This window comes from Haliotis asinina, chromosome 10 (assembly GCF_037392515.1).
Source record: "Haliotis asinina isolate JCU_RB_2024 chromosome 10, JCU_Hal_asi_v2, whole genome shotgun sequence".
Taxonomy (NCBI): domain Eukaryota; kingdom Metazoa; phylum Mollusca; class Gastropoda; order Lepetellida; family Haliotidae; genus Haliotis; species Haliotis asinina.
In genome coordinates this window covers 29,589,297-29,603,080 of record NC_090289.1, presented here as the reverse complement: position 1 = coordinate 29,603,080, position 13,784 = coordinate 29,589,297, and positions in this window count along the sequence as shown.

Here is a 13,784-nt window from a genome sequence, read left to right as displayed (position 1 = left end):
CAAGTCTCCTGGTATTCGAATGCAGCTTTCAATTTCCTGACATCGCAAACAAATCATTAATGCCTTTTGACAAAGACACACTCTAGGGCAAACATATTACTTCTCAGCAGCCAGTACATCGGACATCTTTTTATGTCATAGAAAGCCGTGCAAAATGTCATTTTGTAAGGGTTTCTTTTTACTGATTTTGATATTTGGAACAATCGTGTTGTGTGAAACATGTTCTTTCCTTCAAGTGAATGAGTGAGTTTAGTTTTCCGCCGCACTCAACATTTTCCAGCTATATTGCGGTGGTGTATAAATAGTCGAGTCTGGGCCAGGCAATCCAGTGATCAGCAGTATGAGCATCGATCTACGCAATTGGACACATATGACATGTGACAGCGAGTATGACCACTCGATCCTGTTAGTCGCCTCTTATGACCATCGTGGCTCATATACGATAATCCTAACAATACAAACTGTTTCTGTTCCTATTTCCTATGAGTGTTTTGAAGCTAAGAAATATATCTGTTTGAGAGGACAGGTTGGTCGCTCATTAAACCGAAACCCTCGCCACAAGAGAATAAAGTATGTACATGTCTCAACGTTTACTTTATGAACATCTCAAAATATTCTCCTTATTCATATATTTAGGTCTGTCTTTTTAAATCTAATTCTCTGTCACACTTGCACGGAAACTTAGGGGAGAATGTGATGATTCTTCACAAGGGTACGTTAACATGTGACGCATATTCTCTTATGCCCCCCTATGTATGAGCTGGTGTGTTAGGAAAGAACCATATAACAGCTCAATTACCATTTCGTGAATATTGTCTAAAGTTTTCTGTGTGCAATCTTCTCTCAAATGACAGACCTAGCACTGATGGAAGACAGTCACGATAGAATATTCCTCATTCTTCTGACAACGGTATATCGAAAACATTGAATGATTGTGATTATTTCCTGAACCGAAAAACTAAAGGATTCTCAATCCAATTTCTTCCTAACAGTGATATTATTGAACGCATTACTCGTTTCTGTCATAACCATCTACTCTAGCAGTGCATGCATCTGACAGGGCTTAAAGTCTTGATCAAATCTATTTGTCATTTAGCATTCAAGAATGTTGCCATTATGGTTTCAACGAGGTAATATTCTTCGTCCAATACAATAGCAAATCCGACTGCCTAACAAGAATGATTCTCATAAAATAACAACTCTTTCCGTCTTAAATCTTAGTCGCGTGACGCCTATGGCATCCTGAATAACAGTTGTGTGATGATGTTATCAACACTGCCCTACGAGGACCCCATGGGTTGCTCTCTTTAGACAGGAATGCTCTTCCATTTATGTCTAGATGCCATTTGCATTGATTCAATTGAAACTTGTTTTCAATGAGATCACACTCCACAGGCAATGTTCTTGCACTACATGAAGGTGATCAAGAACCATTTGAACAGTTTCGTCTGTCTGCTGACCCAGATAATCTTGTTTTGCAGCCATTTTGAAGTTTGATGAAATTTGGTATCAGTTTGAAACAGCAGTTATGTGATCCAATATGTGTCAGACGATACTGATCTGTAATCTAATGGAGAAGAGAACATGTGGCGAGGTGAAGAACAAAGGCGAAGAGAGAATTTGTGGTAAATGCAAAATGTAGAAAGACACTTTCATTAGACTAGCAGACAACACGTCTAACGGTTCCTCCTTACGGGAGTTTGGTTTGTGGTTAAATGAAAAGCTTTTTGACTGGCGGGTAAAATAATGATTGGTTGGAATGCAAAACACAACCGCAGGTGTACATGCGTCTGCAAAACTTAATATAGATGAATTTATCCCTTTTGCATTCTGGGTGGTTTCACCAACTGCATATCGTTCAGTTAGTTGTTTCGCAGGTAGGTAAAATACTCCTTGGTTGGAGTGCAAAACGCATTTGCAGCTGTACGTGTGTCTGTAAAACGGAATATAGGTTCATTTACCCCTTTTACATTTTGGGAGGTTTCACCAAATGTATACCGCTGAGTTATTCCAAAATAGATACCATTGTAAATTATTTAACTTTCATGTTGCTGACTTTGGCTTAATCAGCAAATATTACAACATAAATCTATTTGTTGTTAGTCGTATTTTTAACCTGAAATGACTGCAATGTGCAAAGAGATACAACACGTTCTACAAGTTTGAATGTTAGTGACGATGTTGTAACCATACACATATTTTTGTCCAAGTGTCCAGTTGACATATAACACGAGGTGATCCAATAACGTTCAGCTCTTCATTGACAATCCTATGATAACATATGGATAATTCAAGTCCGGGAAGAACGGGTTGCACAACGGATGACTAATCTCTTTAAATATATATGGTTTATTTCAGTGATGTTAATATCAGCGACACAGCCAGTGAAAACCAACAGTAAATTGCCTCGTGAGGTTTTGGCAATGTCAAATGCATTCGTATGCTTGTGGATTACTATCAAGTAAGCATGATACTGTGTGCTCGCGAAAGCATGAGCTGTTCTCCACGGAAACATGATAAAGCCATGTATTGAAAACGGTTGCACTGTATCAAATAGTTACGCGACAGTGCATTTGGAGAAATATGTGAACATGTGGCAAACTTTAAACTAGACGATGCCACTGAATAAGAATTTGGCCAGAGGAGTTTGCTATTAAACTGTCCCTATCTGTCATTCTGCCGTGAGCATCAAGACCATTGTGACACGTCAAATGTAAATCACCAGCTGCGCATTGGTTCACCCTGTAATTGACTGTATTCCTAAATATGAACAGGGTGACGTCATTCAGTATCGCAGAGCTACCACTGTCACAAGTCTTACTCAGATAGGAGGCGCGATGGTTGCTTTAAGACCCGTTTGGGCGACGACACCAAGATTTTACTCTCTGGAAATTCAGCATTACTAGAGGTATTTTTCATTCTGAGTCATCCGAAGGAGATGTTTTGTTTCAGCAAGATATATAATCTCTGCACTTTGGTAATCGAAAATTTATTAATCTAAGTCGTGATTCCCATTTTCTCTCGCTGTGTTAGAGTTGTTGGTGTATAGAACACGCATGCCGTGTCTCATATAGAAAGCTTCTTTAGAACCAAGTATGCATCTTCAGCTTAAGACGTTCCATTATCTGGTAGTGACCTCTACTATTACCCAAACACGAATGCGGATACTGGCACCACCACTGTCTGAGCTGGAACTATCCCTTGCATTGTGAAGATCTGAAACTCTACAAGTCTGTTAAGCCTTTTGTTAATATATATTCTATCCCCAAGTGTCTGAGATCTGCATCACTTGGGGCATTCCTGGTACATTCATCTGACGAAACGTCATTCTCTTGGACAATCGTTCCAGTAAGTTCAACTCACTTACTCACATCTAATTCACCTGACAATAATTTGGCAATCAAATTGTGACGTGATGCGATTTTGTGAACTTTGAGATATATAATATTTCTATATGTCCTGTGTCACATATGTCACATTCTTTAATATTTGTAACAAATGAGAGTGAACCGTTTCTCTCAAAAGCTAACGACAATGACTATTGCCCCCACATTGTATGTATTAGATACCTATCAGTTCTGGTAGACTTAGCAATATTTGTAAACATTCTTTGTTACACAAACAATATATTACAGAAAAACAGTGAATGCTGACACCACTCTTTACCAAATAGAAACGTCCCTTAGTACCATAGGGTTTGCTAACTAATTTTGTGTGAAACTGTGTGACCAGTGTAGTCTCATTTGTTTGAAATCCGTAACGCAGAGAAACACTGATGAACATACAAAGATTGTAACACAAAGAAAGACTGTAACACAGAGATACACCGTAACACAGGTCTTTGTTACACAGAGAAACATTGTAGTACAGGCAAACAATTTATCACAGGAAAACACTAAATGGCACATCAGGTAATAGATTCGTTTAAACAAGTACATTGTACATCACATATGTCACATTCTTTAATATTTATAACAAAAGAGAGTGAACTGTGTCTCTCAAAAGCTAACGACAATAATATTGTTCCCCGGACTTTGCCACATCGCTTAAGACACATCGTATGTATAAGATACCTATCAGTTCTGGCAGACGTAGCAGTATTTGTAAGCATTCTATGTTACACATTTAACATAGGCAAACAATATATTACAGAAAAACAGTGAATGCCAACACCAGTCTTTACCAGTCTTTACCAGTCTTTACCAGTCTCATTTGTTTTTATTGCTTTGACTTGCGCAAAATAGGCCTGCAGATTTCATTCAGGGCCCATGGATTTTTAAAGCGTGGCAGCTGCGGACCCTAAGAGCCAGCTGGCAAATTAAAGTATTGCAGACACTGCATGTAGAAAAGACTCTTCACATTTTTTTCACGTAATTATTACAGCTGATTAAATTCGGACTGATTGTCACTACTTCCTCAACTGAGAATGAACTCAGAAATACACATCATTGTCAACGTTAATCTGCCCTCCTTTTTGATGCCATGACTCATATTGACGTACCATTATGTGAAACACAGAATTTAGTACCAATCCTTTCACCCTAAAGTCAGTTTATTGTGTACTTTTGTACTAATTTGCAATCTACCTCTAGGTTAAACATTGTAATTCGTTTGAAATTTGAAATTCTATGCAACCTTCCATTCTGAATGAACACTTGCCTATCTATCTGGCTGGTTACAGGTAGCAATCGCCTGCGAGCAGCTGTTATTCATCCACATGTGGTGATGTACAAACCGTTTACATAATAAAAGCGTCAAACTCATGTTGTAAACATGTTATCTTTCTCTCTGTATTTCACAATAAACGCGACATAAACATAGTCTGTGGAACTAAACTACACTTGCCTCACGCCAATGTACGATCATCCAAGTGTTTTCGCGTATCCATCGCAGGCAACCACCCACTACATTCCATGCCTAACCCCCTCTCGTTTATGCACAGAAGTCCGACTCTCCATAGATACTAGTATATCCCCTGGAAGCGACAGACATTGTTGTATAAATATCATCTATGTGTATTTACAACACTACCCTGCTGATGGTTTGCTCTCTTAGAGCCAATGAACGGATCTAGTTTCAGTCCCTCCTTGAATTATCAATATCTTCGGATATTGGATCATTATATGTTCAATTGTTTTCGTGACGTCACCCGACAATCTGGAGATGTTATCATGCATTGATATAAACATACAGCTGCACTAGATTTTCAGTTTATTTGTCGTAGTTCTCAATTGTTTTGGCATGTCTCATTTCATCAGACAGCTTTGCGTGCACCGTCCTTCGTTTCTGATACAATGTATATCAAACAAATAATATATGAGTTTTCAGCTCATAGCAAGCCATTTTTGTATGAACTTCATTTTACTGCATGATTTTAAAGCTTGGAACAATCGTCTCGTATTGTCTCCTTCAAACGAAAACTTGAATGTTTCACGCAAATATGACAGTGGAAATGCTTTTGGGTGGAAACACAAACTTTCATTATTAAGGCCCATACGTTGTGCAATGAAACGGAAGACAACAGGGGTCCATCATGTTGACATGACAATGTAATACATCAGTGAGATCTGATCTAATAATAAGTATTTTGCGCGTGGCATTAAATGTAGGACACATGGGACTACAGAGACGTAAAACTTTACAGTAGAAACCACAGTTTATGGCCCAAATACGACAATCATAGCAATTAAATGTCTTTCTTTTCTCTTTCTTTTCCGATTTCAGTGAGTGTTTTGGGGACTCAGCAACATGTCAGTCTACTTACTAGCCATGATAGAAAAGCTTGATCTCTCGTTGAGCTTCGACCAGCTCTCTCGCAAATAGTGGACAAAGAACGTACATGACTCAACGTTTATTTTGTGAACATGCATGTTCTTCGTATTTGTTAATTTAGGTCAGTCTGTATGAGTATAATTCTCTGTCAGATTTGGTACATTTGGGGGGCTAAAGGGATACCACGTTGATCCAACGCAAGGGTTCGTCATGGGAAGCTTCGTCCCAGCTATGCTTGGTTTCCTAGATTTTTTCTAATGTTTGGCTGTGTGCAGTCTTCCCCAAAATGACAGACCTAGCACTTATGGCAGACAGTCACGATAGAGTAATCTTCATTCTTCTGACACCAGTGTATGGAAAAAGTTGAATGATGGTGATTATTTCCTGAACCAAAAAACTAAAGGAATCTACGTCCAATTTCTTCCCCACTGTAACATTATTGAACACAATACTCCTATATGCCATAACCATCTACTCTAGCAGTGCATGCATCTGACAGGGCTTAAAGTCTTGATCAAATCTATTTGCCATTTGACATTCAAGAATGTTGCCATTATGGTTTCAACGAGGTAATATTCTTCGTCCAATACTCAATAGCAAAACCCAATTGCCTAACAAGAATGATTCTCATAAAATAACAACTCCTTCCGTCTTAAATCTTAGTCGCGTGACGCCTATGACATCCTGAATAACAGTTGTGTGATGATGTTATCAACACTGCGTCCTACGAGGACCCCATGGATTGCTCTCTTTAGACAGGAATGCTCTTCCATTTATGTCTAGATGCCATTCGCACTGATTCAGCTGAAACCTGTTTTCAATTGACTCAACAGGCAATGTCCTTGCACTACATTAAGGTGATCAAGAACCTTTTAGACAGTTTCGTCTGTCCGCTGACCCAGACAATCTTGTTTTGCAACCATTTTGAAATTTTCGTCATCAGTTTGAAACAGCAGTTTTGTGATCCAATATGTGTCAGACGATACTGATCTGTAATCTAATGGAGAAGAGAACGAGTGAAGAACAACGGCGAAGAGAGAATTTGTGGTAAATGCAAAATGCAGAAAGATATTTTCATTAGACTAGCAGACAACACGTCTAGCGGTTCTTTCTTACGGGAGTTTGGTTTGTGGTTAAATCAAAAGCTTTTTGACTGGCGGGTAAAATAATAATTGGTTGGTATGCAAAACACAACCGCAGGTGTACATGTGTCTACAAAACTTAATATAGATGAATTTATCCCTTTTACATTTTGGGTGGTTTCACCAACTGCATATCGTTCAGGTGTTCCGAAATGAATGCCATCCAGTATACGTTGTCATTAATAACATATTACAATTACAGTAGATACTTATTTTCTGGTACTTATTTATTGTAGGTTGTATATGAGTTAAGGATACGACAAGATAAAATAGCATAATATCAGCACCGGATAGTGACGATAGCGTGTGTGCGCAAAAAGAGCGTATCTCTCCAAGAATGTAAAAGCAAACTGATTATTCACAAGAACATATAAAACGAAAGTAAAATTTGTAAATATCCTCCACATATTCTCCATAAGTGTCTTGAAAGCCGAATGACACACAAAGATTAACTTATTTTTCAACTTGTAGAATGGAATATTTTACGACTCGTACATGTGTGTATTACTTTGAACACATGCGGAGCAGCGGGGATTGTCTTGACGTAATATTTCCCTGGAGAACCCTTTGCATGTCATTGAGCTGTTCTTTGCTCTGTATAATTAGTCTGACAAGCTGCGGGATTAGTCTAAAAACCTACTTAGGTAATGAACATGCTTTGCTTCGATCCCTTCTAATGAAAAGATGGGGATGTTTCATCAAATGTCAATAATGCTCTCGTATATCTGTCATATGAATAATACCTAGGTATATTATCTTTCAAAGAGTGCCTCATGCTGACTGTAAATGAGACATGTCCATTATCATTATTCAGAGGATCAGCGAGGAATTTAATTTTTAATCTGACTCTATTTTGACACTATTTTGTACCCGGCACAAAATATGGCTTGCGTGAGATCGTTCTGTGATAGTTAAGTATTAACATATGCGAGCTAAATTTAACATACGGTAATCTGTGTAATATTTCTTGCAAGGTCACGTCATGGTTCTTGCGATTGACACTGTCAGATGCTACTATATATCATACGTTATATCCTACATAGAATTATATTGGAAACTGTATTGTTGCTCTTAACAAAATGATTATATTTTACGTAGTGGCGTCGAATCAACGCATACATGTCGTTAACACAGAATCTAGTCTGTCTCGATCCAGACTAGAGCTAAAGCCCTAAATGAAGCAAGTCGAGATTTCCTCAGGTTCTGAACTTTCCATCTGGTCGGGGCTCTTTTCTAATTTAAATGTATTTACTTGCTGCTATAAATATATATGATTTTTTAATCATTCAGAGAAAAGATGTTAAGTTTACTTGTTTCTGTCAATAGTATATATATTCAGAGTTTTAGGTTTACTTTACAGCTTTCAATATTATTTATACTCGAAGACTATGCGTTAGTCTAAACGGGATCAAGAACGACGAGTGAGTATGGTTTACGTCCCATTTAGCAATATTCCTGCTATATTATTACAGGGAAAACCAGAAATGGGCTTCAGACATGGTACCCGAACGAGGAATCGAACCGGGTCTGCAGTGGCACGAACAAACGGTTTAACCACTAGGCTACCCATCGCTTCTCCACGACATGTGAATAAAACAGCGATACGCACGTTATAACCTCACCAACCCATTATGAATGTTTAAAGTTTTTAATCTGACTATAGTTTTAAATAACATCAATGGAGGATCAGGAATACCTTAACGCATTCGGCGCTCTCAGTTACGCTCATATTCTCCACAATATAATTTCCATGTCAAACCCGACGGTTTGATAATACACTAATGCATCTGTGACATCAAAGACTTGTTACCAGTAACCTATACGGACGAATCTGATGAATCCATGTGAAGTTAGCCTTCAGGGACATATCATAACGCCTTTGTTGACCTGAACTCTCGTGCAAGAGTTTAATCACCAATTCCAATCTGCCAGAGACAGATGTTGCCACTATTAGGTCAGTAGATCCGCTTGGTCTGCAATCGAAGAGGCGCTGAACTGTTTTCTTTCTGGTCCAACACCGGCTTTTGATCATTGTAGTGAAAGAAAATAACACGAGGTATACAAGCGTAAGTGGCTATCTTGACAGGATATCGTAACGTCTACGTACAGGGGATTTAAAAGCAAATAATCATGTCAATTAGACAATCCCGTGGCCAACTGCACGAGCATCGAGGTACTTGGGATACGATGATATGTATGAACCAAATCAGAGAGCCTGACCACCCGATATCGTTGGCCAATACGACAAGCATGTGTTGCTGAAGATCAATTCTAGCCCTGATCTACACGAGTGCTAACAAGAGTACTGACACCGTCATAAAGAATTATGTCAGGAAATGTTTTCTCTTCACGTTTTAATTATCAGTTCTAATGGGGCACGTGATGTGATTAGCGTCAAGACTCTTTATGAAAGATTCTTATTGTGCACTTTTGAATATTACATATATTTTGTCTGATTATAGTTTTGAGAGGCATGGTGAAAACAAGGCATTAAACAGTCTGCTTAGAAGGACCAGGGCTGTTTGACACACTATCAATGTTAATGTTGGTTTTGTTTAGGGTTATCTACCGCTAGGCGCTACAGGCATGGGTATCAACCTACAGGCATGGGTATCAACCTACATGCGTGGGTATCAACCTAGCAGAGTGTCATATCAGCACAGGCTAATATTTCCAAGGGAACGTTATCTGATCAACTGTCTCACTGGGTTCCTGTGCAGTGTATTGAGAATAAAACAACACTTCGAAGTGTTTCGCCTGGGTGAATTTGTCTCGAATGGAAAGAGTAGCGGAAGACTTTCTGTTTGCCGCTCAAGACCAGCCACCTCCCTTCAGTGTGAGATCTTGCATCAAGATGGAATCAAAATAGGGAATGTAGGATACACAAATAAGATTCAATTTAACAAGGCTCGAGCTCTTTAACCCCTCGTCAGTGGATGTCGAGGCACAGACACGGTACTTGAAGCAAAATGATGGCGTGACTCTTTCGTTTCACATCCGTCTTCTCCCTGTTTGTGGTTTCTAAGCTGACGTTTATCCATGCTACAGATATGTAGAGAGCATAATCGAAAATGACAAATATAAGATTCTTTGAGATTGACCCGTATATAACGTCATGTTTATCAGTTCCAACAAACCAAACCTTACCATAAAACCAATGACTTCTTTTATTATTATATTATTGAATTATGGCATGATGTGACAGGACTCAACAAAACACATGCCTTGGCCAATATGCGCAATGTCAGGCTGGCATCCGAGGTGTAATGTTGTCCCCATCATAACGACCGTCGGAAACGTTTGCCATGCGTTTGACGTGATCTCAATTGGCAGGGCCTCAAAGCACCACTCGTATGCTACCTAATGTCAGATCTGCAACAATAATCGACATTAACTTACATGCATAAAACACGAGAGGCAATGATTAATAAATCAATGGTGACCAGAAATCTATGCACTCAGTCTTAGTCAAACTCACATCATTGCTGAGTCATGTGTTTGGAGGGGTCATTATGATTGTGAGCTTGTGTTTCGTGCCTCGGTGTTTTTTCCAGCTTCGTCTTTGGGGCCTGAACCAGTTTGTCGAACATGGTAAGGGGAAGAAACTCTGATGCCCAAGGCATCAAGGCAAGTGAATGTAAATATGCTTTGCCTTTATCACTCGATGAATGAAATATTTACCTCCGGATTTCACCCAGCTGAAAAACAAACAAGGGAATATTGTATCACATTTATGTAGAGAGGACATTTATACGAATTTCCCTTGGGATAATATATAGTCCTATCCTATCGCTTATCTTATCATATACCCTCTAATGAAATTTCTCCGAGATGTGAACGGTATCTCATCCATCAGCTCCGATACTTCGAGATGAAATAACTTCTACACCAGGACACCATGTCATTCACCAGTTTCAACACTTGGAGCCCATATAATCCACCAGTCTCTGCATGAGGACGCCATGTCATTCGCGAGTTTCTACATGAAAATGCCATGGCATCTACCAGTTTCCACACTAGGACGCCTTGACATCCACCAATTTCTACACGACCACAATTATGCCATGTCATCCACCAGTTTCAACATGTGGACTCAGTGTCACCAATCAAGTTCTACACGAGGACGCCCTATTGTCCACCAGTTTCCACACAAGGACGCCATGACATCCACCAATTTCTACATGAGGACACCATGACATCCACCGCATGCTACACGAGAACGCCATTCCATCCACCAGTTGCTACACGAGAACGTCATGTCCTACACCAGTTTATACACGGGAACCCCATAATATCCACCACTTGCTACACGAGAACCCCATGACATCCACCACTTGCTACACGAGAACCCCATGACATCCACCACTTGCTACACGAGAACGCCATGACATCCACCACTTGCTACACGAGAACGTCATAACATCCACCAGTTGCTACACGAGTACGTCATAACATCCACCAGTTTATACACGAGAACCCCATAACATCCACCACTTGCTACACGAGAACCCCATGACATCCACCACTTGCTACACGAGAACGCCATGACATCCACCAGTTGCTACACGAGTACGTCATAACATCCACCACTTGCTACACATGAACCCCATGACATCCACCAGTTGCTACACGAGAACCCCATGACATCCACCACTTGCTACACGAGAACGCCATGATATCCACCACTTGCTGCATGAGAACGCCATGACATCCACCACTTGCTACACGAGTACGTCATAACATCCACCAGCTGCTACACGAGAACGTCATGTCCTTCACCATTTTCTACACCAGGACGCCATGACATCCACCAGTTTCTCCACGATCACGCTAATGCCATGCTATCCACCAGTTTCAACATGTGGACGCAATGTTGCCCACTGTCTACACCAGGACGCGCTGTTGTCCACCAGTTTCCACACTAGGACGCCATGTCATCCACAAGTTTCCACACTAGGACGTCATGCCATCCACCAGTATCCGCATGATTACGCTATGTCATCCACACGTTTCTCCAAGACCACGTTTATGCCATGTCATACACCAGCTTCAAAACATGGACGCAATGCCCACCACTTTCTACACCAGGACGCCCTGTTGTCCACCAGTTTCCACTCTATGACACCAAGCCATTCACCAGTATCTACACGAGGACTTCATTTCATTCACTGGTTTCCACACGAGGACTCCATGTCATCCACCAGTTACAACACGAGGGCGCCATGCCATCTACCAGTTTCTACAAAAGAGCGCCATGTCATTCATTGGTTACTACACGTGAACGCCATGTTATCCACTAACTTAATCACGTGAATGATACCTCATCCGCCATTTCTCGAAAGGTTCAGGGTTCCCTCTAGACATTTATATTTCGTGGTCTGATGGACTCTCAAAATGTTTGGGAGTCAAAATCCAAATTTTGGGGGTCAAACAATTTACAATTTAGATTTTCAAGTGATTTTCTGATATATTTTTTCATCTGTATGCCTCTAAGTCTAAATTCTAAAGAATTATTGTGTGCACTTTCGAATCATTTTGAAATTAGGAATCAATCAGTTACATTTTATTGACTACAGCATTGAAATGTGTAATTTTATTGCATCAAAAGCGACTCAGTGTTTGCTTTTATGCGTATTTTCACTTTACACTGCGTCATATACTCAAGTTTTTCGCGTCAAGGAGAACCCTGAAAGGTTGTGGGATCCGCTGCCGCGTGAACACTTTAAAATCCACCAGCCGCGGCGCGTCGACGCCACGACATCCAACAACAGAGGCACTTTTACCCGTCAACAGTAATTTTACCGGTTTAGTTTGCATAAGTCATATCATGTATACAAGTTGCTATACAGATGCTTTACATCCGTGTTTCAAATGATAGTTTGAATAAAGTTTCAGTTAATCCACATAATATATCAAATAGCAATAAATATTGACTATGTTTTTAAAGCTAGTTGTTTTACAAATCTGGTATCTGGTATTTCCAGTATCTTGGAAATCTCATTAAAATCAAGCAACGTGTTTTGCACAATATCGATCAATAAATCACAAAACGAACGGAAGTGATTTCTTGAATACACTGCGAAATCACCTCGGATCATTAAAAAAATAGTGTTTACAACTCTGTTTTGGACATTTAACTGAGATTGCTGAGTTTGTTTTCTGTGGATTTGAGCGATTAAACTCCAACATCACGTCCTAATTGATGCCGTTATTGATCACTTACAGATTCGTAACCTACATAAATGTAGATTGCCGAATAAATTATGTGAGACATTTAACACAGAACCGTTACATGAACGAGCTCATTACAGTTTTTTTCTGGGTTAGAATTGGTCTTCAGTAACCTATGCTCCCTGTAAGAAGCGACAGACTAGATCAGTTGGTCAGGTTCGTTGACTTGGTTGGTAGATCGTTGGTAGATCGATGGTAGATCGATGGTAGATCGATGGTAGATCGATGCTCTTGCGTGTGTTCACGGACACAATATAATTCACTCTAGTCAAACCCAGTGAGATTTACGAAGGTTTAGAATTGATCTTCAGTAACCCGTGCATGTCGTAAGTGACGACTAAAAGGATCGGACAGTCAGGCTTGCCGACTTGCTCCTGCGGTTGATCACCGATTTATCTGGTCTGCTGTGATGTTCTCTATTGTTTTGCCTGGCAGTTCATGCCTATAATATCTTCGGGATCTAACAATTACATTTAGCACATGTCTGTCTAATGGTTCAGGAAATCCCATGGCGTTATTTACACAATTTAATGTCATGTCTTAAGACATTGTATCAACTTAAGACTCTCAGTCATATGCTTGCCTGCTTAATACTCTAGCATACTCGCGGCCTTCATCCTCATTCCAGACATGACCTAG